At 42.7% G+C, this 25237-nt stretch overlaps 2 long non-coding RNA genes across 2 annotated transcripts in view; both read right to left on the bottom strand.

Moving 5' to 3' along the window:
* Positions 1 to 14893, bottom strand: part of LOC138783469 (uncharacterized) — a 71912-nt gene extending 57019 nt beyond the window's left edge. Inside the window, exon 1 of the long non-coding RNA XR_011361697.1 lies at positions 14766 to 14893. This is a non-coding gene — a long non-coding RNA (uncharacterized lncRNA). The remainder of the gene's footprint in view (positions 1 to 14765) is intronic.
* Positions 14894 to 15473: 580 nt separating this feature from the next.
* The window catches only part of LOC138783398 (uncharacterized), a 172122-nt gene continuing 162358 nt past the window's right edge, over positions 15474 to 25237 (bottom strand). Inside the window, exon 5 of the long non-coding RNA XR_011361683.1 lies at positions 15474 to 15628. This is a non-coding gene — a long non-coding RNA (uncharacterized lncRNA). The remainder of the gene's footprint in view (positions 15629 to 25237) is intronic.

The following is a 25237-nucleotide window of genomic DNA, read 5'->3' on the forward strand; positions in this document are numbered from 1 at the left end:
GGCTTCATATAGATGATGCAGTGTTTTTTTATATTTTACAGCTAAAAAAGTGTTTTCCAATATGTCAATGAGCCATTAGTCACCCGGCGAGACTATGGTACTTTGTGATGCTTTTCTGAGATCTACATAGGATGGAAGCTCTGGCTGCTATTTTGTGAGTGCCATTAATGGAAATAGAAACATAAATGCAGAATAAAGTTAGAGATGCCTGGCTGGCTGCAGTGACCGGACAAATCTTTTGCAATAGTGCAATGTGCTGGTTAAACCGCAGGATACTTATTTCTTTGGTTACTCTGTTTCTAACATCTTAAAACAACATGGTTGAAGCTGATGAAATATTCAAGAGAAAGAATACTTTACATGGTCGCATTACTATTTACAGTCACATTTTCTTTTACAGAAGCCTTTTCACAAAAAATATTTCTTGGACTCTTTTTTTTTTTTTTTTTTTGAATATTTTTAACATACCACTGACCCATCCTGTATTGTGCTGGTGTACTAACTACAACCATACTATGCAAGTAGTAAGTGCACCAAAGTTGCTTCCAGTGTTATAAAGGTCACAGCCCCCTATTAAACATGGTGCCTGTAGATTGCGGCTTTCCTTTTGGTTGTACGTTCTGTAGAAACTGATCTCCTAGAAGTACTGAGGTGTTGAGCAGATCTGTCAGAATATTTGGGTTCGGCAGCATTATCTGAAACCAAGCGCTCGTCATTTGATTCCCCACAGCTGCACAAGTTGGATGTTGCCCTAGGGTGTCCTGAAAAACAAAGATACACTTTAAGGCCATAGGCTATATCCACGTTTTCCCCGACTCCCTAGGGCGGAATCCAACTTTTCCAGCCGCATGGAATCAAACGCAGAGCATTCGAGTTCAGATCCCGAACATTATGACAGATCCGTTCAACACAATACAATACAATCACTGTATGAAGGAGTTCAGCTCTGCTGCATTGTAACATGGGATGTCAGAATTCAGGTAGATTTTCGTGATTCCTAAAATAAAATTGTTAAAAAAAACACATGAATGATCCATTATTCTCCATTTATTCGGCCGCCCCTTCCCCGTTTCAGTAACACCTCCTTTCCTCGTCTTCCACACTGTGTAATATGAACATATATGAGGAGAAATGGTCACTATATCTATTCCCGTCCAATAAATATTAGGCGCAGCTGAAGAAACACATTAACAAGCTGACTCTTGCCAAGGAAGCTAAAAGCCAAGCAGATTCTGAAATTTGCTGAGAGAGCAGACAGGTAAGTAAGTGGGGTCAGATAAAGGGGAGACAAAAGCAGTGCGGAAGTGAGAGCTGCTCAGGACAAATCACCGCTCTCCTACTGCATCCAAATCAGGACGATGTCGACTTCATTACCCAAATCCATCATGAAGAGGAAAAGGTAATGAAAAACGTCTGCAAAATATTACATGCACCATGAGGTCTGGAAGAAGGGATGCACCTAATGTTTATTACCTTAATGAAAAATTAGGCAAGATTGGGCCACGTCAACAACTGGGAAACTATTAGCCCAAGTATCTGATGTCTGCATCTATTGCAGTAAGAGCTTTTTAGTATAGATGGATAATGAAATCTTTCTTTAAAGCAATACTGTAACCACCAACCCACCTCCACCCCCCCAAAAACTGCTGCCGTCTGGTGGATGAAAGTAAGGGCCCCATTACACGGAGGGAAAATCAGCCGAATTGGGCTGATTCGCCCAATTATCGCTTTGTGTAATACAGATAACGATCAGCCAAGGACAACAATCATCTGCTGATCGTTGATTTAGGTTTGGACCTGAAATCGTCGAATGCCGACCGCACAACGCTATGTGTAACAGTCATGCGCGACCGACAGCTGACGATTCCCCAAACACCTGACACCTTACCTCTCCCTACTCCCGGTCTTCTCTCCCTTACTCCGGAGCTTCCCAGTCCCAGCGGCTGCAGCATCTGAGCGGCCTGTCAGCTGACAGGCCGCTTAGCCAATCAAAGGCCACGGTGGCCTCGGACTGTGAATGGCCAAGCGGCCGGTGAGCTGACCGGCCGCTCAGACACTCCTGCTGCCAGGACCAGGAAGCTGCTGGCACAGGAGAGAAGACTGGGAGCGGTGAGAGGTAAGTTGTCAGGTGTTTGGGCAAGGGCAGCATGGACATCGCTAATGATGTTTATGCGGGCCATGTAATAGGTTCAGTAAACCCAGCAGATCAGCGCTCGTTTACTAAAATGATTGGGCCATAGTCGGCCCGTGTAATTGTACCCTAAGTCCTTCCCAGTTGCGCCTTTTAAAATGCACCCGGTGCCTTGGTTACGGTAAGAAATGACCTTTTAGGCTATGTTCACACTACGTATATTTGAGGCTGTATGTTTGAGGCTGTATAGCAACCAAAACAAGGAGTGGATTGAAAACACAAAAAGGCTCTGTTCACATAATGTTGTAATTGAGTGGATGGACGTCATTTAATGGCAAATATGTGCTGTTATTTTAAAACAACGGCTGTTGTATTGAAATAATGGAAGTTATTTACCGTTATATGGCGGCCATCCACTCAGTTTCATCATTGTGTGGACAGAGCCTTTCTGTGTTTTCCATCCACTCCTGGTTTTGGTTGCTATGAGGACCTGACATGAGGACCAAATACAGCCTCAAATATACATAGTGTGAACCCAGCCTTAATCTGCAGCAGCTGAGTCAATGAGGTGTGGCCTAGAGCCTCTGTGCCCTAGGCCATGCCTCATTGACTCGGCTGCTGCAGATTAAAAGAGGTTCCCTTTCATATAGCAAAAAGGAAAAAGGACCATTGGGTCTTCTCAGACTGCAGGGCCTGGGTGCAACTCCTACCTCTCCCCCATTTATAACTTTAATCATTCTCATCAATTTCAAACTTTCCATTATTTGACCTGACTTCCACCAGATTTGCTTATTTCTTTCATTCATCATCTTGAATCTCCTTCATCACTATATAATCTTGTCTATATTGTCCTGTGCATCTGGGTATCGCCGTAAATCTCTGCGCACTTTGCTCGCTATTATTGAATAGTAACTAATCAAGACACGTTCCAGACAATTTATAGTATGCAAGGTACCGTATAGCAACAACGTGGAAAAAAACGGCAATAAAAGGCCTATGAATTATTGTTTCAAACCTTTAATATGATATATAGCGTAATCAAGATGGCACTATCATTATTATAATTATTGTGTACTGTTTACAGATTTCCCTTAAAACAGCCTTAATTCATCTCATAATTAATGCCTTCCTTGTAGATTCCGCACGTCAAGTAAATTATAGGAAGAGAAAATGGATTTCTCCGGCTGGGGATATTAGTGTTTTTATATACAAGCTGTTCCTAGTTGTGATGCTGATGTGGCCCATTGTTTAGTTATATAGTGACTTATTTATCATTATCATAATAATCGAGTTTCCAAATATAGTAGAATATAGGAATAAAGTGAGATTTCTCAACATTCCTAAGCGTGGTAATGTATTATATGTGTTACCCGAGCATATGGTTGCGTAAATGTATATGATAATGTGTAATAAACATAAAGTATAAATGGAGCAATTACGTGAATTTATGTTACTAACATTAAAATCCAGAGAAAAATATTAGATATGCAAAGAAAATGCATTCATCTGGTAGACTTGTTCTTCCAAGGCTGTGCCAGGAGATTGGCGAGACAGCCAGGCAATGGAGCCTTAGGCTAATTTCAGACTATGTCAGTGGAGTCCATTGGATGCACAGCATACAGTATGTCAGGAAGGAGTCTCTGCTAAATAAGTCTGAGATAATACACACACACTGCTATTGGCACCTACTGAGTAAACGGGGGTCTGTGAATCTGTTTATGTAATCCGTTTTTTTTGTCTGTTTTATACTTAAAAAAAAAAAAAGGATGTAAAACGGAAGAAAAAACAAATGCATTTGTGTGCATCCATTTCGACTTGACTGCATTGTAAAAAAAAAAACATATTAAAATACATCACAAAAACATGGTCAACCACGTTTTTTGTTTATTTGTAATGTAAGTCAGTGGAAAAACAGATCAAAAGGGATGCACACAAATGCCTCAGTTTTTTAAAATCTGTTTTTCATGTTTTTTCGCATAAAAAGGATTGCAAAAATGCTGTGTGAACCCAGCCTAACACTTCTGTCTGAAAAAATACCGATACTTTAAAGGGGTTATTTAGTAAACAATTTTAAAACAATCACCCTAACATATATAAATTTCTAGTACAGTGTAACCACTAATAGTACAGGCTTCAGCATTGATGACAGGATGTAAAAAATAGTAGAACTACAAAATGTGTATTGTCCGCAGCTCCCTGACTCCTCCCTCTCTCCATAGACAACACATCATTCTCTGATGTCGCAGGAGGCGTGGCTGGATCTTGTCTTTGAGCTCTAGATTCGCCCCCCAGAGTTGTATTACCACCTCTGACCAGCTCCTCCAGGCTACGTCATTTCTTTGATATATATATATATATATATATATATATATATATATATATAGATATATATATGTGGAGAGAGAGGTGATTTTTACCCAATGTCAGGGGATCTGACAGGACACTGCTTGATGCAATGTAACAACAGTCATAGAGGTTTCCATTTAAAACATGCTACATCTCCATCCAAAGTGCTTTGAACCTTTAATATCACTTTTTTGTCCTCAAATTTTAAGAAAATATGTAACTGCATCTGGGAAGGCTAAGTTATAGTGTCAATAATATTTATTTACAATGCTGCGGCCGGTGTCAGGGAAGATCATTCATTTCTGATGAATTGGGATGTATCCCAGTTCACCGTTGCACACAATAGAGCGTGCGGCCGGAGCCAATGAATAGCGGCTGCAGAAAACTGACATGTCAGTTTTTTGTGCGGCCGGATGTAATCCCGGCCAGAGCGTATACTGTGTGTTTATACTCCAGCGGGGATTTCATTCATTCAAATGTAACGTATGTTTTGCATAGATCATGGCCGTTGTTGCAAATTGCAACAACGGCAGGGATTTATGTAAAATATACGGTGTGTGAACATGGACTTAAGTGTACCTGTCAAAAGTTTTGATGGGTCTGTGTCTAAGTGTTCAGACCTGTAATGATCAGGAGAATGAGCGGGAGAGGATGCGCTACGGTCCACTCTTCACTCTTTTTAAGGAAAAAATAATGTGCAAAATAGCTCTTGAGCAAAGAGATGTCCCTTCAAGTCAAGTCTCTATCAATCTAGGAGTCTTAGAGCATTGACTGGGGTTTTTTATGCCAAGCCAAACAATATCTCCAAAAGGAAACATTTCCCATCTGCAGACAGCTGTTTTGGGGTGTTTGCCCCTCATCAGTGCAGAGCAGGGTGTTGGCTGGCTAGTGAGGGGTCTATCGACGTGGGTCAAATGGGTAGTGACTCTCCTTAAGACGTGGAGACTTGCAGACCATTGCTGCTCCACTGAAAATTCTGGGAAGAAAGGATATGCAAAATAGCTCTCACACCTCTTGAGCAAAGAGATGTCCCTTCAAGTCAAATCTCACTCAGTCAAGAAAAAAAGAGTCAGAATCATAATGTAAGTCTTTGGAGCCAGACTCTTTTTTTTCCTTACACAGCTTGGTCCTCTCTCCTCTCGTTCTGATCATTACAGGTCTGAACACTCTGACCCGGATGGATCAAAACTTTTGACATTTCTTTATGACATCCATTAATGAACTATGCAACAGCATCCAATTGTGAAGATAAGGTGAACTTTATTCAAGCATTATACACAGCAACAGTATTGTTTCAAAAATAAAGTCCGTTGTTATGAAATACGGCCATTGTTTTTACATGGTGTGGACATAGTCTAAAGGCATATTCTTCTCAAAAATACCTTTTGATATGTGGCTGCCCATGGGGATAACAAAACAAACAATATATGCTTACCTTCCTGTGATCCTCTGGTTTCCCACCTAGGCGATTCCACTTCCACTTCTGAGACGGACTCATGTTGTCAAGGACAGCCCGCTCAGCCAATCACAGGCTGAGGAGCACTGCAGTCAGTCATTGGCTGAGGGGGTTGTCACTACCAAAATGAGTCCATCTCAACCAACATCCCTGATCAAGCTATTTTTGGTCATTTGACCCTTTAAAACATTACTATCATTTCAACTTTCTTTTCATATACGCTCAGGTATATGAAAAGTTGCTGATCACACCAGTTCTCACTCCTGAAACTCATAGTGAACCCAAGATATAGTCCAGCCATCAATCAAATCCAACTTGTTTGTTCATTGATTCTTTGGAGTCAACAAGGCAGATGTCCTAGCCGGCCAGGGAGGGAAACGCACTCCCTCACACTCCCCCAGCTTTATCTTGGAATCACAACAGGTCTAAAGAGTCAAACCTGATGCGTACATTTTGACTTGTCTGAGGATGTGTCAAAAGTTGATAGAAATTACAGCAATGCTTTATAGCGTTAAATGACTGACATTAGCGTGATCACTAATGTTGGTCATTAGAGGTGAGTGTCCGCTCACAAAAGTTAACTGGAAATGACAGTAACACTTTAAATGCCATGATCAATTGACATTGCATTTAAATGGCAAAATAACAGGCTCGTTGGAGTCCCCAATCTCCACCTCTATAATATGATTGTTGGATGCCGATCTGTTGCTATGACCCCTGGAAGCCTGTACTGGGCCTCCATACCTGCCTTACTAAATCTACTAGTACAGCCCACCTTATAGGCTGACACTGCACCCTTGGTTGTGCTTCAATCACATATTCATCTCAGTTGTGTTGATGTCTGAAAGTCTAAATGATAAAAACTGTTACTGTCCTTACATTTCATGGTCCTTACTGTATGATACATTTCCCCTTTAAATGCTCATTCCCATTTTACGCTGACCTGTATTACACTTTTAATCAGTGTCTCTCTTTCATCCTCTTGCACTAAATATTTAAGAACCACATAAAATTACTGATACTTTATTATAAGGATTCATTGATTAAACATTATAAAAATGTACCATCATTTTGTCCTTATGTGGTCACTTTATATTGTACGTGCTAAGATTATATACTTTTCATTTGCCCTATATGCTGATGCATTCCCGGGTAATGTGGTCATTTTGATTCCGGCTCAGACTTTTACAGAATATGAGATTCTGATTCATAAAAGATTGTAAACTTAAAGGGGTAATCCAGCTAAGAGCGAAAAAATTAAATGCTAGCTGGTCCTACTCACCGAGTCCCCCTGGGTATTTTGAGCCGTCTCCTGTCTTTCTAGCTGCTGCCATTCCTGAGTTTTTCTAAAAGCCGATCTATCCAAAATAGGAAACTAAATTTCCCATCATGCCTCTTCCTGATTGGTCCATTTGCATACTTGCCCCCTTAGCTTTCTTTCCTGCCCAATGCTGTCATTACTATTGCACAGTAAACACAGGACTGTTTTTTTTCACAGATTTTGCATCACATCACCCCAGTATGTATTCCATACTAGCTGATGATGTAGCAGAGCTGACGTGCGCATGGTGTAGCTATTTGCTGCATAACTGGCATCTGTTTGCTGAGGGGAGGGGGTAGTATAGGTTTAGGTTCTGCTTGCTGGCTGTGAATGAAAACATTCTAGTTCCATCCAGACTCTAAAAACATCTATAACACTTACAATATGCAGAGCTGAGACACTGACAGCAAGCAGAGATAGAACTAGAACTTTTCATATTAAAGAAACCTAGGCTCAGGGGCACATGTAAGTCTATGGAAGCAGCACAGGTGCATAAAGAAGATGCAGATTATGTCTCCTTGGGGGTCGGGTTACCAGGTCGATAGACAAGCTAACCCGGCCCCCACAGAGGCGATCACGTGTCCTCAGACCACAAAGAGGGGATGAGGGAGCTGGGCATAGTCTGAGTGGACCGAGAGTAGAGAATTTTAGACAAGAGTTGATAAGAATGAGAAAAAAAACAGGAAAAGGATTCCACAGTTATACAGTTTCTTTGTCCACCATCCAGACATGGGCAGCACCTTCATTACAGCCCTGTCTCTGTCTGGACTATTCTCAGGTTCAGAGCAAAAGGAAATTTGGTGTTATGGCACCCATTAGAGATGAGCGAACCGGCCGAGGTACCTGCTGTCTGCAGGCTCCATGGAGAGGGTGGATACAGCCTGAAGACCACCTGGAAAATTGGGATACAGCCATAGCCATAGGCTGTATCCCAGTTTTCCAAGCGGTCCTCCGGCTGTATCCACCCGCTGCACGGAGCCTGCAGACAGCAGGTATCAAAAGCCGAGAGTTCAGGTTCATACGAACACGAACCTCGGCTGGTTCGCTCATCTCTAACACCCATTACATGTCCTACCATTGACAGCCAGCCACCATCACCTTTGTTTGCAGTGGTGTTGCACATAAAGAACCTAGACAGCTACAGACTGGAGCTGTTTTCCAAGTTTTTATTACTACTCCCCTCTTCATAGGATGGGGACAAGAATGAGATCATGGGGGTTCTGACCTCTGGGCCCTAGATCGGCACCCCAGCTCCTTTTTTTTTTTAATGGAGCCACACAGGTAAGCACATGACCTGCCAGTCCATTCATTTTCCCCGGCTCCATAGAGATTGAATGATGTGGCAGATCATGCACCTCCCCACGGGTCCAGTGAAAACGAAGGAGCTGGGTCCCCAATCTAAATTTCCAAGGGTTTCCAGGGGGGGGCCTAGAGGTCATAACCCCCCCCCACACACACACACACACACACACACTCACACACACACACTCACACACACACACACACACACCACACTCTCATAATTTTATGAGTAATAATAAATCAGGAAACCCCTTTAGTGCTTAATCCAGGTTCTGTTTTGGATCCGATGACCGTCAAGCTTCAGTATGGAGGAGGATGTGGGGAAGTCTTCAGTCTTGCCTTTGCTGTGAAGGACACAATGCCCCCTTGCTGGTGTGATGATCCAAGAAACCATCGCATACAACAGTCGGTCACCCCTAGTAGGGATATGAGGGATGCTAACAGTGAAATGTACAGGACATGTGTTGTCTCTCATGGCAGAAATTACAACTGGGATTTTGAGCAGGATAATGATCGCCCACACATACTGTAGCAAGGGTTTCCCAGTATTCTCTGCACAACACTTCATTGGCTGCCCTGTAGCTAGATTTATAATCAACAAGCATTTATGGGACCAGCTGGGACGCCAGATCTGTCAACCTATAAGCGTGCAGGACTTACAGGCCAAGCAGCAACATCTGTGGGCAAATGTCCTGCCGGATGCCAAACAGAACTTGTCTATTCCATGCCCAGCCATATCTCATCCCATATCCAGACTAGAGGCGGACAGCAGGCCTCTTCCCCAATTGTACAGTATTAGAGACAACAACTAGAGATGAGCGAACCTCGAGCACGCTTGGGTTCATCTAAACAACGACATATTTCAATGTAAGTCAAAGGGTTTCATGCTGGAATTCATAGTACAATAAATCTGGGTCTTTGCTAACATACCTAAGCCACAATGTATGTAGACAGCTCTGTTCCTTACTTGTTTGTTGACAAGTAAATAGTTTTTTCAAACCAAGTAGCCACTAAAACAAAAAAAAATCTGCTGTATTTGTTCAGTGTATTGAGTAAGGGCCCTATTCCACTGGACGATTATCGTTCAGATTATCGTTAAATCGTTCGAATCTAAACGATAATCGTTCGGTTGAAATGCAGTAACGATTAACGACCGAACGAGAAATCGTTGATCGCTTTATAAGACCTGGACCTATTTTTATCGTTGCTCGTTCGCAAAACGTTCGCAAATCGTTCGCATTGAATAAGACATCGTTCGGTCGTTCGCAATAGATACGAACGCAATAGCGAATAAATACGGAAGAAGAAACGATCGCAATTACGATCATAAGTAACGATTATCGTTCCATGGAAATGAGTGAACGTTTTCAGGTCTTTCGCAATAGCGGTCGTTTGAGATCGTTAATCGTTAACGATTATGCTAACGATAATCGTCCGGTGGAATAGGGCCCTAAGTCTCTAATGGCCCTATTCCACGGAACGATTATCGTTCATTTTCGGACGATATCGACCGCTACGGACGATAATCGTTCCGTGGAATAGAGTGCAACGATCAGCCGACATCGTTCATGTCGGCTGATTGTTGCAGTCGCTTGTTTTTCAACATGTTGAAAAACAAGCGACTGATATAGCAGCGATCTGCTGCCGTCGCTCCGCTGAATAGGAGCATCGGCAGCAGACGCTGCTGTATCCTATGGGCTGCCCGGACGATCAGCGATCCCCCGGGCAGCCCCCCCGCAGCTCCCCGCCGCCCCTCCCGCACTCACCCGCTCGCTGCAGCCGCGTTGAATAGCGGCGGCAGCGAGCGGCGAACGAGGAGCAAACGAGCGCTAATAGCGCTCGTTTGCTCCTCTAAAACGGCCCGTGGAATAGGGCCATAAGGCTGTGTTCACACTACATTAGGCAGTGTCCATCTGACACACTGTATACATCAGGGGGGGGGATCCTGGGATCAGGACCCCCACAATATGTACAAGTAATGTAGAAATATTAAAACCAAAGAAACCTATCAGCTAAGAAGAACACTATGAATCGCTGCAATTTTCTCCGGCATTTTGGTTGTGTGGTATTTACGGATGACGGTGAAGTGAAAAATGCTTCTAGGCTTGTCTGGATCAATGGCCAAATCTTATTTGTAAAACGGCAACTGGCAAAGGAATAATTTCATTTTTGTAGCTTTTTATAGTATATCACTTAACATTCTGTTCTTTAAAGTCATTTAATAAAGGTTTGGTATATACTTTAAGCATAGGCATAAAAGGTATCAAGGGACAGGCTTAGAAAATGTGTCGAATTTAAAGGGTTTGTAAGCATTTTCTATGGCTTTCATGCATCTGATGTGATAATGCATTTGATTTGATTAGGAATGTGTTCCCTGTTCTTATATAGATTCTATGGAGACCTATGTGTCTCTATAGTTACAAGCATGGTCAGAACCATCTAACAGAGGGATGACAATACAATTACAAATAATTTTTCCTTGTGGCTGACCCTGGATACAAACTCCAAGCAGTAAACCAGGCAATTTAAAGGGGTTGGCCACTTTATAGTAAAATAGTACAGTGTACAGTATTCGTAACTGTACTCACTGTATATACTGACAGCAGCTCCCTGTGTACCTCATAGAGTTAATATCAGACTCCCCTCCTCTAGGCTGTGCTGTCCTGCTCTATGGTGAGTCTGTCCATAAGATGGCCGACACGGATCATGCTCCGTTCCCAGTGTCCTCCATAGGAACATACAGGCTTATTAGTGAACACTGGGGGCAGGGCACGGTCACATGCTCCTCAATGTTGGCCATCTTATGGACAGACTCACCACAGAGCAGGACAGCACAGCCTGGAGGAGGGGAGTCTGGTTTTAGCTCTATGAGGTACACAGGGAGCTGCTGTCGGTAAGTGCAGTGAGCACACTTACTAATACTGTACACTGAACTATTTTACTATAAAGTGGCCAACCGATTTAAGTGGATTTGCTGCTGACAATGTAAAGAAGGCTTCTTAAGGCTGATGCCAGATAAAGGTTAAGGGAGGGTAAAGGGGAGGGCAGTTACTGTAACTAGGGTAGTTAAATAGGGGAGGAGGAAGAGACTGTTCACTTGCTCCATGTGCTCAGACCTGAAATCAGCCTACAAGCCCACCCTCTTGTAAATATCCTGGCTGGAGGGTGGTTGGCTAAAGTACTCTTGTGCGTTTTTGTCGTGGCAGCCAGTGGTCATGGATGGCACTGGGTGAGGAGGTTTTTGGGGGTCCCATTGCCTTTATATTTTGGGGTTCCCTAAGGTTCCATGAGAACCCAGAGAAGCAGCATAGGACATATTTGTTAACCCCGAGGCGGCATGGTGCAAATGGGGATCTCGTCTATACTGCTCTATGGGCCATCCATGACCTCCTTGAGGCTATGTTCACACAACATATCAGACTGGCCATTCCATTACCCCGGCCAGATGATCCGTCCAGCCGCAGAGCTTCCCATAGCACACAGTGAAGCGAGCAGCAGGAGCCGCTCGCTTCACTGTGTGAACTGACAGGGCTTTCTGCGGCTGGAATTCACTGAATTACGGCCGCAGAAAACTGACCTGTCAGTTATTTGCGGCCCCGTATGGGATCCTGGCCGGAGAGTATACGATGTGTATACACTCCGGTCGGGATCCCATATCAAACAAGGTTATGTTGCGCTCCGCAAAAGGTACGGCTGTTGTTGCCAATGGCAACAACGACCGTACTTTTACGTAGTGTGAACATAGCCTGAATATGTAAATTGTTCTGGGTATGTTTACATTGATGCTACTGAGAGTTCCTTAAACATGTTATATATTTGGCACGTGTATTTCTTCAATAAAGATGATGCTGTGGCCATTATTTCCCATCCTGCTGTGGTGTTTGGTGTCATTATTCATGAGAAATAGGGGAGGAGAAAGAAGTGGGGAAGGTTAAGTAATAGTACCCCAGTAATCTGTAATACCCCTGGTCAAGCCATTTGCAACTGGGGAACAATGAATAAAAATATAGTGGTGGCATAGAGAAGAAGTAAGAGGGGGGAAAAAAATCAACAACATTGACCCCTTCACTGCTGTAGCCCACCAGGGAAGTGTAATTACGGTAATACAAAATATTTTTTTTGCTCTTTTTTCTTTTCAGCTAATTCACCTCGCACTCTATAGTCTAAAAAATATTCCTAATGCCAAACAAAGAATGAAACCCAGTATATTAGTTTCTTTGGTATTTTAGTTTGCCTCTTGCTGTGCAGTAAAGATAATAAATACTGATTGATTTGTTAACGCACAGTAATTAAAAATGCAGGTATTTGTATAATTATCTTATAAATAGTTTTCTCATAAAAAGAACAGCTTTCATTGTATTTTATTATTTGTTCTGGGCAAAACCAACTTTCTAGCATTGTTATATATTGTAAATAATAAATGTACTTTTTTTAATTAAAGAGGTACTCCAGGCTATGTGTATTTTTAGTGTACGGCCGGGGAGGGGGTGGATATAGAAGCCGTCGGTCACTTACCTCCCCGGTTCCAGCCATGGGTCTCGGATCGCACCGCCCCGTTCTCCCGTCCGGCTGCTTCCTGGTCTGAGCTGCGGCTTGAGAAGGGACGTCTTAAGGCAGCTCAGCCATTCAGCGGTCGTAGCGGAGTCCCGCCTCAGCCTCTAAATGGCTGAGCTGCCTTGAGATATCACGTTTCAAGCCACAGCTCAGACCAGGAAGCGTCAGCTGGACGGGAGAACAGGGCGGCGCGATCTGGGACCCCCTCCCCGGCTGTACACTGAAAATACACATAGCCCAGAGTACCCCTTGAAGCTCCAAACCCATCATTGCTTCCACTTCTTGTTTATAGCACAATTGGAGCCTAAAAAGGGAAGCTTAAAGTTAATGTACCACTTTAACCCATATATTTTATACCTTTTTCATACAACCTGTTACATGCCATCGTCACCAGGATTAGCACTCCCCTTGCCCCCAGGGTGATGCATGGCTTCTGTATTGAACCAGTCTCGTCTTCTGTGTCTGGCTCTGGCTGTGATCGTGCTCGTGCTGCCTATGAGCTCTGAGATCAGAGCAAAGTATGACTCCTACTGAGAGACTTAACACAGAAGGCGTACGTCACCTGGGGAGAAGATATCGGTGCACCGGGGGCATTGGGCCCACCTCCAGTGCACCAATAGACCTCATTGGCATATTTAGAAAGTGGCACAAATCTCGGGTATCGGGTGGGAGATTGAAAAGAGGAGCACACCATCAGAACCTGTGTGTCGACGTGCATCAGGTTGTTAAAAACGTATTCATGGGCTGAAGTGGTACATTGGCTTTCACTGTAATACCACTTACAACCTGGGGGCACGGGTTTTTGCAAGAAAGTACCTATGTTTTTCTAATCCTGGATATCCCCTTTAATTGAAAGTAAAAAAAAATTATAATAATTCAATATAAAGGACCAATTTCATCTCTGTCTAGTCTGCAAACTCTCTAACTCCCTCCCCGCCGGTCTCCTCTCTCCTCCTGCTTCATCATGGTGATAAATATTCCAGGAGAGTTCCCGGCAGTTTATAATGTTTGCAGCTGGTGTAAATTTTCATCTTGGGTCTCAGCATTTGGTATTCCGTCCTGGGAGATGGATGTGTTTTGTAATGCAATGCTGTCCAATCAATAACTTATTATTATATTAAAATAAAGGGTAGCGTAAAGAACAAATATTTCTTTGCTGCGGTGCAAAAATTACCGGAGATTTCCGATTAACCCTGTAATAATCCACATTTATCTCCTTTACATCCAAGTGGATTATTAATGAGAATTGGAATATGATGAATACGGGTAGAATACAACCCCCTGATTAGTTTACCTGCAAATTACTGCCTGGACGAGGTAGGGAACTTTACTCGACAAAAATTACAGTCTAGCTACAAGGTGATTGACTTCAATTCGGAAGGCCTTGTATTCGGTGATGGCTGTCAAGGTTTTTTGTGTCATAATTCATGGCAATTTAGTGAAAATTAATACAAAACATGGTTGAAATGTTTAGAAGGAATCATTACCTACTAATGGAAGAAAAATTGTTGCTATTTGAATAATAAGTTTTCAGATTTGAGTTTTCAAAGGGTCGTTGCTATATAGTCTATCTCCTCAAGCAGATTGGATGGGAGGACAGACGTACTTTATCAATTAGAATATGCAACAACGACCGTGATTTATGCAAAACATACCTTGTGTGAACATAGCCTTATGCTACTTTCACGTATTCAGTAGTGTTTCAAGACCATAAATGACGTCTGCCATCGTCCGCAATCCACAAAAAAATCCTTCTCCTTCCATAATGCATCCGTATTGCATTTGTAATCTGTATTTTTTAGCAAAAAAGGGAAGATGATTGTTAAATCAGTGGGAAAAGTTAAAATATTTGCTCATTCTTATTTTTTATGGATTTACAGACGTAACGGACATTTCATTCGTAAATATTATGTAATTTCTGTGGCTGCAATTTTTGTGGAGTGCAGATCCGTAACTATACGGACAATGTGAACAGCCCAATTGAAATAAATAAGTCCTAAATTTGTCCGTGATTGTGGATCCAGGCAAAACTACTGAACCTGTGAATGTAGCCTCTGCACATGACTGGGGACTTGAATAGCTAAAACCAAAAAGACATTTATTGAATTCTCAGCAATTAGAAGAATACAGTGGCACTCACCAATGTAAGTTGCAAAATAGATTCTTTATTACATCACTGGTCACTGGGATGGGTGCAGACGGGCGACGATCGTTTCGCGTGCTCAGCTGATGCACGCTTTGTCTTAGCCTGAGGCTAAGACAAAGCGTGCATCAGCTGAGCACGCGAAACGATCGTCGTCCGTCTGCACCCATCCCAGTGACCAGTGATGTAATGAAGAATCTATTTTGCAACTTACATTGGTGAGTGCCACTGTATTCTTCTAATTGCTGTGAATACCAAGAGCAGGGTGCTGACTATGTAGGAGAGAGGTCTTTGTCTTGCTTCTGAAGTGTTTAAGTTTCTCCAAGCGGGGAACGCCAGAAGGCTTGTGGAGACCATTCATGCTCACTGGTAATTCTGGTGAAAAAATATATTCAAAGAAAGGAAAAAGTTTTCTCACTAGTGCAGCTTATTGAATCTCTGCAAGTCCATGTTTGATGGTTCCAATGACTAGTGGTTCAGGTAGCATGAAAAGGAGGATAAGTCTCCTTTAAGCTGGCCATACAGATGTGTCCTTCCTTACCTTCCAACCTAGCTCAACATATTTTAACATGTGTTTTATAACTAGTTTAGGGGGGGGGGGGGGAAGATTTACTAAATTCTGACTGTGCGTGTCCACTGAGTTGTTGTGACGTGAATTGCAGTGTGTTGAGGGTGTTGTTGCTAGCACGACATGATATTGTATGGTTGTATATCTGCTGTGATATCCTGATCAGTGGCTTAGCTACCACGGAATCAGACCACGCAACTGCTATGGGGCCCTGTGCGCTACTGATCACCGACAGCACAGCGGACCACAAAGCCACACAATGGCCATTGGCACCTCCTCCACCCCACCCCGGACTACAGAGCCATCCGACGAAAATGTAGCCTAAACCCCCACCCCCCCAACCTGGCAGCCTGCCCACCCGTCCGGACAGCAGAGCCAGACGTACAGCACAACGGCCACTGGCACCCCACCACCAACACACACATACCACTACCTAGACCACAGAGCCGCACAGCGGCAACCTGCTACACCCCCCTCCTCCTGCTGCACTGCAGAGCCAATGTACAGAATGACAAGAACAAAGTAACAGATCAGACCAGGTGAGTATGTTTGGGGGCAGGGGGGATGGTGCCCGTACAGAATTCATGGGGCCCCGTACAGTTTTTGCTATGGGGCACAATGAATCCTAGCCACGCCCCTGATCCTGACTTTCCGTAAGGAACACTAACCAAACTTAAAATTTGTAAGACTTTTCCCACCTCAATATGTCAGATCGTGTAGGGGTCTAATTAATATTTTAGCAATCTCTGCTCGGCTATACATATTGCCTCTGCTGTCACATCAGGACAGCTTTATCACAGGATAGCAATGTGTCAGCTAAATGCTATCTGCCAATAACATTTTGTCATAAAATTGTCAAAACATATTCAACACCACTGTTCAGTCTGAGCCGGGAAGCTTCCAGCATGGTTGTATGAGTAACCGCCACACTTTCATCTTATATATTTATATATTTTACTTTACAAAGTGACATTTAAAGGCGAGGACGGTAAATGGTGATTTTAGTTGGGGAGGCTGTAAAATCTATCCCTTTCTACAGAGAAAATGAAGGACATTTACGTTAGTGAAAGGAAAGAAAACTTTCCAAATTTTCTACAAATTGTAAAATTATCACAAAGGACAAGATGCTAATTCAGGGAAACTTATTTTACAGGATTGTTTGTCGCATAACTTGGCATTTTCATTGTTTATCTTCAGCTCCTTTAGAAAGAAATATTGCTTCTCCAAAATTCTTTTTTTTTAAAGCGACTCTGTACCCATAATCTGACCCCCCCCAAAACCACTTGTACCTTCAGATAGCTGCTTTTAATCCAAGATCTGTCCTGGGGTTCACTCGGCAGGTGATGCAGCTATTGTCCTAAAAGACAACTTTTAAACTTGCAGCCCTGTGCCCAACGGGCGTGGCCTAGATTGTGTATGCATTAGGCTGGCACAACCTCTCTGTCCCTCCTCCCCACCCTCTTCATCATTAAGAATGCTCCAGGTAGATTGTCTCCTATTCATCACCTGTGTCAGCACGGCACATGGGCTGGATTATTAAGGCACCTGTGCAATGTTCAGACAGGAGGAATGTTCTAGGGGCATTTCTAATGATGAAGAGGATGGGGAGGAGGGACGAAGGGGGGGGTGCAAAGTTAGGGCACAGATATTGTAGGCCATGGCCGTTTGACACAGGGCTGCCAGTTTAGAAGTTGTTTTTTAGGACAATAACTGCATCACCGCCCAAAAGGACCCCAGGACAGATCTTGGATTAAAAGCAGCTATCTGAAGGTACAAGTGGTTTGGGGGGGGGGGGGGGCAGATTGTGGGTACAGAGTCGTTTTAAAGAGGAAAATTCACACAAAAAATAAAGTGCTGTTTTGCTTAAAGGGGAACTCCGGCAATTTTTTTTTTTTATTTCAAATCAACTGGTGTGAGAAAGATATATAGATTTGTAATTTACTTCTATTAAAAAAAAAAAATCTCAAGCCTTCCAGTATTTATTAGCTGCTTTATGTCCTACAGGAAGGGGTGCATTTTTTTTTTTAGTCTAAGGCTGCATTCGCAAGTTCCGTGTTCCACACGGACGTGGAATGCCGGTAATGGACTTCTCCCCCGCCTGGGCAGCATCTGTGATAAGATGCTGGGAGCGGGGGAACTGTATTCATTTGCGCCGCGCTGTAATGACAGAGCCATGCGGCTGATTCATTACAGCGTGGTACATATCTGTACTGTTCCCCCGCTCCCAGCATCTTATCACAGATGCTGCCCGGGCGGGGGGAGAAGTCCATTACCGGCATTCATTATCCGTGTTCCATGCGGAACTCGGAACGTGTGAATGCAGCTCAACACTGCTGCCACCTCTGTCCATGACAGAAACTGTCCAAAGTAGGACGTTTAATGTGTTATAAACAAGTTTGAACTATAAATCCATGTTCACACAGCGTAAGTTCAGTAGTAATCATGGCCGTTGTTGCCGATTTTCAACAACGGCCGTGATTAACACTGAACTTACATTGTGCCGAAGCTAGAGGGAATCCCGTCCGGAGTGTATACACATAGTATACACTCCGTCCGGGATCACTAGTGGCCACGCAAAAAACTGACATGTCAGTTTTATGCGGCCGCAGAGAGCCTGTCAGTTCACAGTCCTGCCGCACGCTCCATTGTGTGCAGCGGTTAATTCGGATGCTGGCGCACACATTGTGTAAGGCTCCTGTCAGTATAGTGGGTTGGGTTATAGTCAGGAAGGTGTTACTAAAAAATATCATACATAGATGGGTTGTGTAACTGTGTACGCCATAAATACTGTGATCTCTGCTTCCAAAGGGGAAAAAAAAACTGTTCAATAAACAGTCAGCAGATTAGGACCCACAAAGCTTTCAGACACTTATCCGGTGGATTTAGTTAATGGTTTTTCATTGACCAATAATGTGATGCAAATTGGGCAAAATTCCGGAACATCTTCCTCTTTTGTTGGTGGCAAAGTAGACAAGTTTTCCCCGATAACCTTATATGATCTGGAGACTGACGGAAACCTGAAGGAACCTCTCTACTTAATAATAGTAATCATGTCCTTGTAATTAGGGGGCTGAAGCCTTAAGAGCCTGAATAGGAGTGTTGTCATAACTAGGTCCTAATATTAGCTGGAGTGCAGGAGAGATGACTGATAATCACATTGAGAAGAACAGCGGCTCCTGTTTGCCATCTCCTGTCCTGGGCTGCCTCCATGACGTGAGCCGCCACCGCCGTGCCTGGGTTCTTTAGAATTACTGCTCTTGCTCTCTATTAATTTAAGTATATGGAGGTGACAGGACAGGCCGGTATAATTAGTTCACGTTATTAATGATTTAATATTGTCCTTTTTGTGCAGCTCGCTGGCTTTATGAAACTGAACAGTTCATCTCTGCCAGAAATGTTTTATGTCCGGAGTAAATGAGATCACTTTGTTATAGCGTCTCCCAATCACAGTCAAAGGCCGGGTGGCTCGATTGGTGTAGAAGTCCGTCAATAAAATCTCTGTCATCCTTTTAACCTATTCCTGTCCTTATTTACCAAGTTCTCTATTTCCTGGAAAATAAATGGCACTTACCTAGTCTGCAGCGCTGTACAGTAATACACAAGACCATCGCTTATATCATAGACTCACAATCTAATCTAAGTTTCACCTCAACAGGATGGACCCTACACTGTAGTTATGTAGTTCTGATCAACATTAAGGCCTTATTCACACATTGTTCCATCATTCCATATCCTTCATTACAGCCAAATTTAGGTCCCATTTATTTCTATTGGGCTATTCGCACTGTGCGTAGTGTTACGGATCTCCAGTATTCGACTCCGTATATGATTCGTTCCGTATATATCTCCAGTATTTGTCGTTCCGTATATAATTTTCCATTGAAGTCAATAGGATCCGTGTTTTTTTTTTTTTTAGGGTTGTAGTCTGTTACATCTCCAAAAAAAAAAATTTATCTGCAAAAAAACACAGATCAACCAAGAAATGTCACAGGGTAAAAGTTGAGCCTCCTAGCAACAACTACTAGCGTAGCCCAAAAAGAAATGGAAAACCCAGGGGAGCTGATGCTCTAGGAATGCACTGCAGAGGCAGTAAAGTTGATTTTTTTTTTGGCAGATTACAGTGGAGAATTGCTTACATTATGTACGGACCAGAAAAATATACCAACGTGTGAATGAGCATTGTGGACATGTAGGACCCAGCTTTTCCCTGCTTAAGGCTATGTTCACACTATGTAAGCTTCGTATTGATCAAGGCCGTTGTTGCCAATTTAAAACAACGGCCGTGATTAATATGAAACAACTGCCGTCTATGGAATCACGACTAGAGTGTATACACATAGGGGAAGATTTATCAAACATGGTGTAAAGTGAAACTGGCTCAGTTGCCCCTAGCAACCAATCAGATTCCACCTTTCATTTTCCAAAGAGTCTGTGAGGAATGAAAGGTGGAATCTGATTGGTTGCTCAGGGCAACTGAGCCAGTTTCACTTTACACCATGTTTGATAAATCTCCCCCCTAGTATAGACTCCGGCCGGGATCGCTAGCTGCGCCGCAAAAAATGGAATTGCCAGTTCACACAATGGAGCATGCGGCTTCGGCCGCACTCTCCATTGTGTGCAGCAGTGAATTCGAATGCGGGTGCACACAGGTGCGCCCGCATCCGAATTCACCAGGAATGAAGAGCATCAGTAACAGCGGCCGTTCTGTAATTACAGAACGGTTGGTGTTTTACTAAATGTAAACATGGCCTAGAGGGGTATTTACATTTCAACTAACATAGATTAAGTTGTAGGGCTTGTCAAGTGAAACATTGAACATTGAGGAAGTCCTGTGAGCAGGACGGACGGTGGGACATCTCTGGGCCGTAGATTTTTGTTATTTGCCTCTCCCCTCCTGTCCATGTTTATGTATTCTACTCATTATTTCTGTCCTCATCTCCTTTATATAGTTTTTGATTCTGTGCCGTCCTCCCACATTGTGCTCTCCCTGTGTTTACATTTTTTTGCTCATACTGCTGCATATATATGTACTAAGGGGGAATGCACTCAATGGGGTAGTGACCATTTATGCATTGCTCTCAGTATTTTTTCATGAATTCTTTGTATATAGAACATTGCATTGGCACTTTATCTCCTGGGTTTACATCAATGAGGACTATTCTGTGTTTACTTTGTACATGGACGTTGTATAGGGATAGAGACTTTTAGTTTGGAGTATATTTATCTCCGGTACTGGCCATGAAGACATGATTACTATCGTGTTTTCCTGTTTTGTGTCGTTTAAGTGCTTTTAATGCGTCTTGGTGTTTCTTTGGTTTATTTCTTGTGTTATTCACTAAAGACATTCATATTCTATTCTGGTGTGCCATTGCCCTTTTTTGCATACATACTTTTTTGGCAGTTTGGTTCACATTCCTGATCTCGCACGGTAAACGGCGTAAGCGCAAAAAAATCCCAATGTGCAAAATTGCGCAATTTTGGTCGCATCAAATCCAGAAAAATTGTAATAAAAAGCGATCAAAAAGTCGCATATGCGCAATCAAGGTACCGATAGAAAGAACACATCATGGCGCAAAACATTTCACCTCACACAGCCCCATAGACCAAAGGATAAAAGCGCTATAAACCTGGGAATGGAGCAATTTTAAGGAATATATATTTGTTAACAATGGTTTGAATTTTTTAAAAGCCATCACATAATATAAAAGTTATACATGTTATATATCGTTGTAATTGTAACGACTTGACAAACATATACAGTATAACAAGTCAGTTTTATCTCTTTGTAAAAACAAAAACCCTCCAAATTAAAAAAAAGGTGTTTTTTTTTTTTTATTTCACCACACATTTAATTTTTTTTTCTGCTTTTCCATCGTACTTTATGAAAAAATTCAGCTCGTCATTGCAAAGTACAATTAGTGTCGCAAAAAATAAGGGCTCATGTGGGTTTCTAGGTGAAAAAATGCAAGTGCTATGGGCTTTTAAGGACAAGGAGGAAAAAACAAAAACGCAAAAATTGAAATTGGCCCGGTCCTCTAAGGGTTAACCTGACGAGTCTATAACTATAGTATAATATAACTATACAAGTTGAGATGGGAATACCTCTTTAAATCACCCATGGGGGATGGCGGAATCTTAAGGAGCGTTTACAGGTAACGATTATCGTGCGAATTTGTGCAATAACGATCGAAATCGAACGATAATCGTACGTGTAAACGCAGCGAACGATCAAACAACGAACGAGAAATCGTTCATTTTGATCTTTCAACATGTTATCAAATCGTCGTTCGTCGTTCGCAAAAAAAATCCGTGTGAACAGTCGTTCGCCAATTTAACCAATGTGTGAGATAGGCTTAAGCAATCGCAAAACGATTTTCTGTACGATATATCGTACCGTCTAAACGCCGATCGTTATGAAAAAAAAATCGTTACTCCGACATTGTTAATGGGACGATCGGGCCAATTATCGTTTTGTGTAAACGCACCTTTACCTGCGCAACAGAGTGAGCTGCAGGAACCAGAAAATGACAGCCTATTGTGTGCTTCAGTGGACAGGAATTTTTTTACATAAAAAAAAAAAAAACAAAGAAAACACCACTGAAATCTGGAGGAAAAACACCATTAAACCTACCATCATTTTCCAACTATAAGTTACTGTTAAAGAAAATCACACCCTTGGATATGACGCTCTCCATACAATACAAAATTGTCAGTTGTCTTTTAAGTTTGTTTCATGTTCCCAAATGTTTGTTATCACTTCCCACGCTAACAAAAAAAAAAAGGTTTCATATCTAGTAAACAGTTGTATGTTGAGAAGGGAAGTTGTGATAATGATTGACGGTGATTGAGTTAAATATCCAAACAAGGATTAAGATTTTATTTTAAATAATAATAATGTATTGGGCGATACAATATTGTGTATAGAAAACTTAAAAGACCTCTATTACTATAGATGAAAATATTGGACGTAATATATGTGACACTGACGCTGCTGAAGATGTCACTGGAATGGGGACAGGTAAGGATATAACACAAAGCTATAATACTTTTATTAGAAAAATTCAGTCTTTTAGTACTTATTAGTTGCTGTATGTCCTGCAGGAAGTGTTGAATTCTTTCCAGTCTGACACAGTGCTCTCTGCTGCCACCTCTGTCCATGTCAGGAACTGTTTAGAGCAGGAGAGGTTTTCTATGGGGATTTGTTACTGCACCGGACAGTTCCTGACATGGACAGAGGTGGCAGCAGAGATCATACTGTAAAGAATGCACCACTTCCTACAAGAACATACAGCAACTGATAAGTGTGGTGACCAATGGGAATGAGATGTCTTTAGTGGTATGATACAGCTCAGCCAGAGGTGGTAATGTTGTGACGCCAGTGCTTGTCGAGCACACAGGTGTGGTGTTAGTACCGGCTTTGTAGAGTGGCTGACGGTATCCCCCTGCAATGGTCAGTGACTTGCCGGGCTGTGATGGGTCCCTTGGGCTCTTTTTACGGCTAGCCCTGATTGGCAATCGACCCACCCGGACTATTGGTACTACCTCCCACAGAAAGGGGAAAAATAAACCCAAGGTGTGTGGTGAATGTGTATAGGTGCAGGTGCGGATGAAAAGATCACTGAGTCCCAGCGATAAAAATAGTACAGCTTTACTGTGCAATCTCTGAATAGCAGCAATTAGGCAATCCTTATACAGACTTCAGTGCTCAACTTGGTTTGTGCTGTGGAGATACTTGCAGAAATAGGATATAATAGAGGTAGTTGCAGTGGTGCTTGGAGAGTTTAGAGTAGAGTAGAGCAGCGTAGAGGAGAGGGGTTTGTCAAGGGAGCCCCGACCCAATGTAGTACTGTGCTCTGCTGGAACTTTTGAAGAATACTTGAGAGTGAAAGTGATATTTGTACCCGTATTTAGACTAATGTCTGACCACCTTCTGCACTACAGTGTCAGGCTGGGTTCACACTATGTATATTTCAGGCTGTATTTGGTCCTCATGTCAGGTCCTCATAGCAACCAAAACCAGGAGTGGATTGAAAACCCAGAAAGGATCTGTTCACACAATGTTGAAATTGAGTGGATGGCCGCCATATAACGGTAAATAACTTCCATTATTTCAATATAACAGCCGTTGTTTTAAAATAACAGCAAATATTTGCCATTAAATGACGGCCATCCACTCAATTACAACATTATGTGAACATAGCCTTTCTGTGTTTTCAATCCACTCCTTGTTTTGGTTGCTATACAGCCTCAAACATACAGCCTCAAATATACGTAGTGTGAACCCAGCCTCAAGGTGATTGTCCTAATATGGTGATACAAGCCCCAGCCTTTGTTATCTGGGTGAAGATAAGTGTCCAAGGTTTCCTGGTTAACTTGCACAACGATATAGAAAACATAGACCTTCTGGTAGCTTTGTTTTATCCAGACTAATTCCTCTTGTGTTGTAGGATACTTCCTCCCACTTTGTAGAGTGGTTCTCGGCATGGGCTAGGATGATCCCCAACTTTTCTCCCTCTTGTGTCAAGCATTGGATAATAGATATAGTGGATAGACTAGAAGAACTGAGTGTCTCTGGTTGCATCTTCATACATGTGTCTTAACTAGAGATGATCGAATAGGGCCGAGGTTCAGGTTCGTACGAACCCGAACCATGGACATTTGACTACTGCTGCCTTCCCGTTCTGTGGGGAAGGTGGAGACAGCCCAAGTACCACCTGGAAAACAGGGATACAGCCTATTACCTAGGCTGTTTTCCTGTTTTCCAGGTGGTACTTGGGCTGTCTCCACCTTCCCTACGGAACGGGAAGGCAGCGGGAGTCAAATGCTGATGGTTCGGGTTCGTATGAACCTGAACCTCGGCCCTGTTCGATCATCTCTAGTCGTAACCAACTCAGTTCACACACTATCTAGGCTTGTCCCGGACAAGGGTCCTGGCAGAGTCAGGCCCTGGCTTGGCTACAGCAGGGACGTCTGCTCAGTGTCCTCTCCCTACGAGAATCTGGATAATACTGAAGCTACACCTTCTACCACCAAGCAACTTCCTACAGGGATATGTAAGAGACCCTGTGAGTGGTGGAAAGGAATGTGTGCAAATAAAAAAAAGAGTGATAGGCTTAGGAAGAAAAAGCATATCCATTGGACAATAAAACCACATAATACATAGAAAACAGTAAACCTTTGTTAGCCTCAGCTGTGCAATATATAGAAGCATACAAATAAAACAATGACACCTGGAGGTAAAATTATAAACTACTACCTTCATCACCACTAAACTTAAAGTAAGAAGCTTTTGCGACAGGTGTGAAATACGAAACACCCGTGGTTGGACGCCACATAAGTACTTGAGATTTTTAAATAGAATTCATTTACAAATCGGTCTAACTTTCTGGCACCAGTTTATTTACTAACAATGTTCT

The sequence above is a fragment of the Dendropsophus ebraccatus genome, chromosome 1 (assembly GCF_027789765.1).
Source record: "Dendropsophus ebraccatus isolate aDenEbr1 chromosome 1, aDenEbr1.pat, whole genome shotgun sequence".
Classification (NCBI taxonomy): Eukaryota; Metazoa; Chordata; class Amphibia; order Anura; family Hylidae; genus Dendropsophus; species Dendropsophus ebraccatus.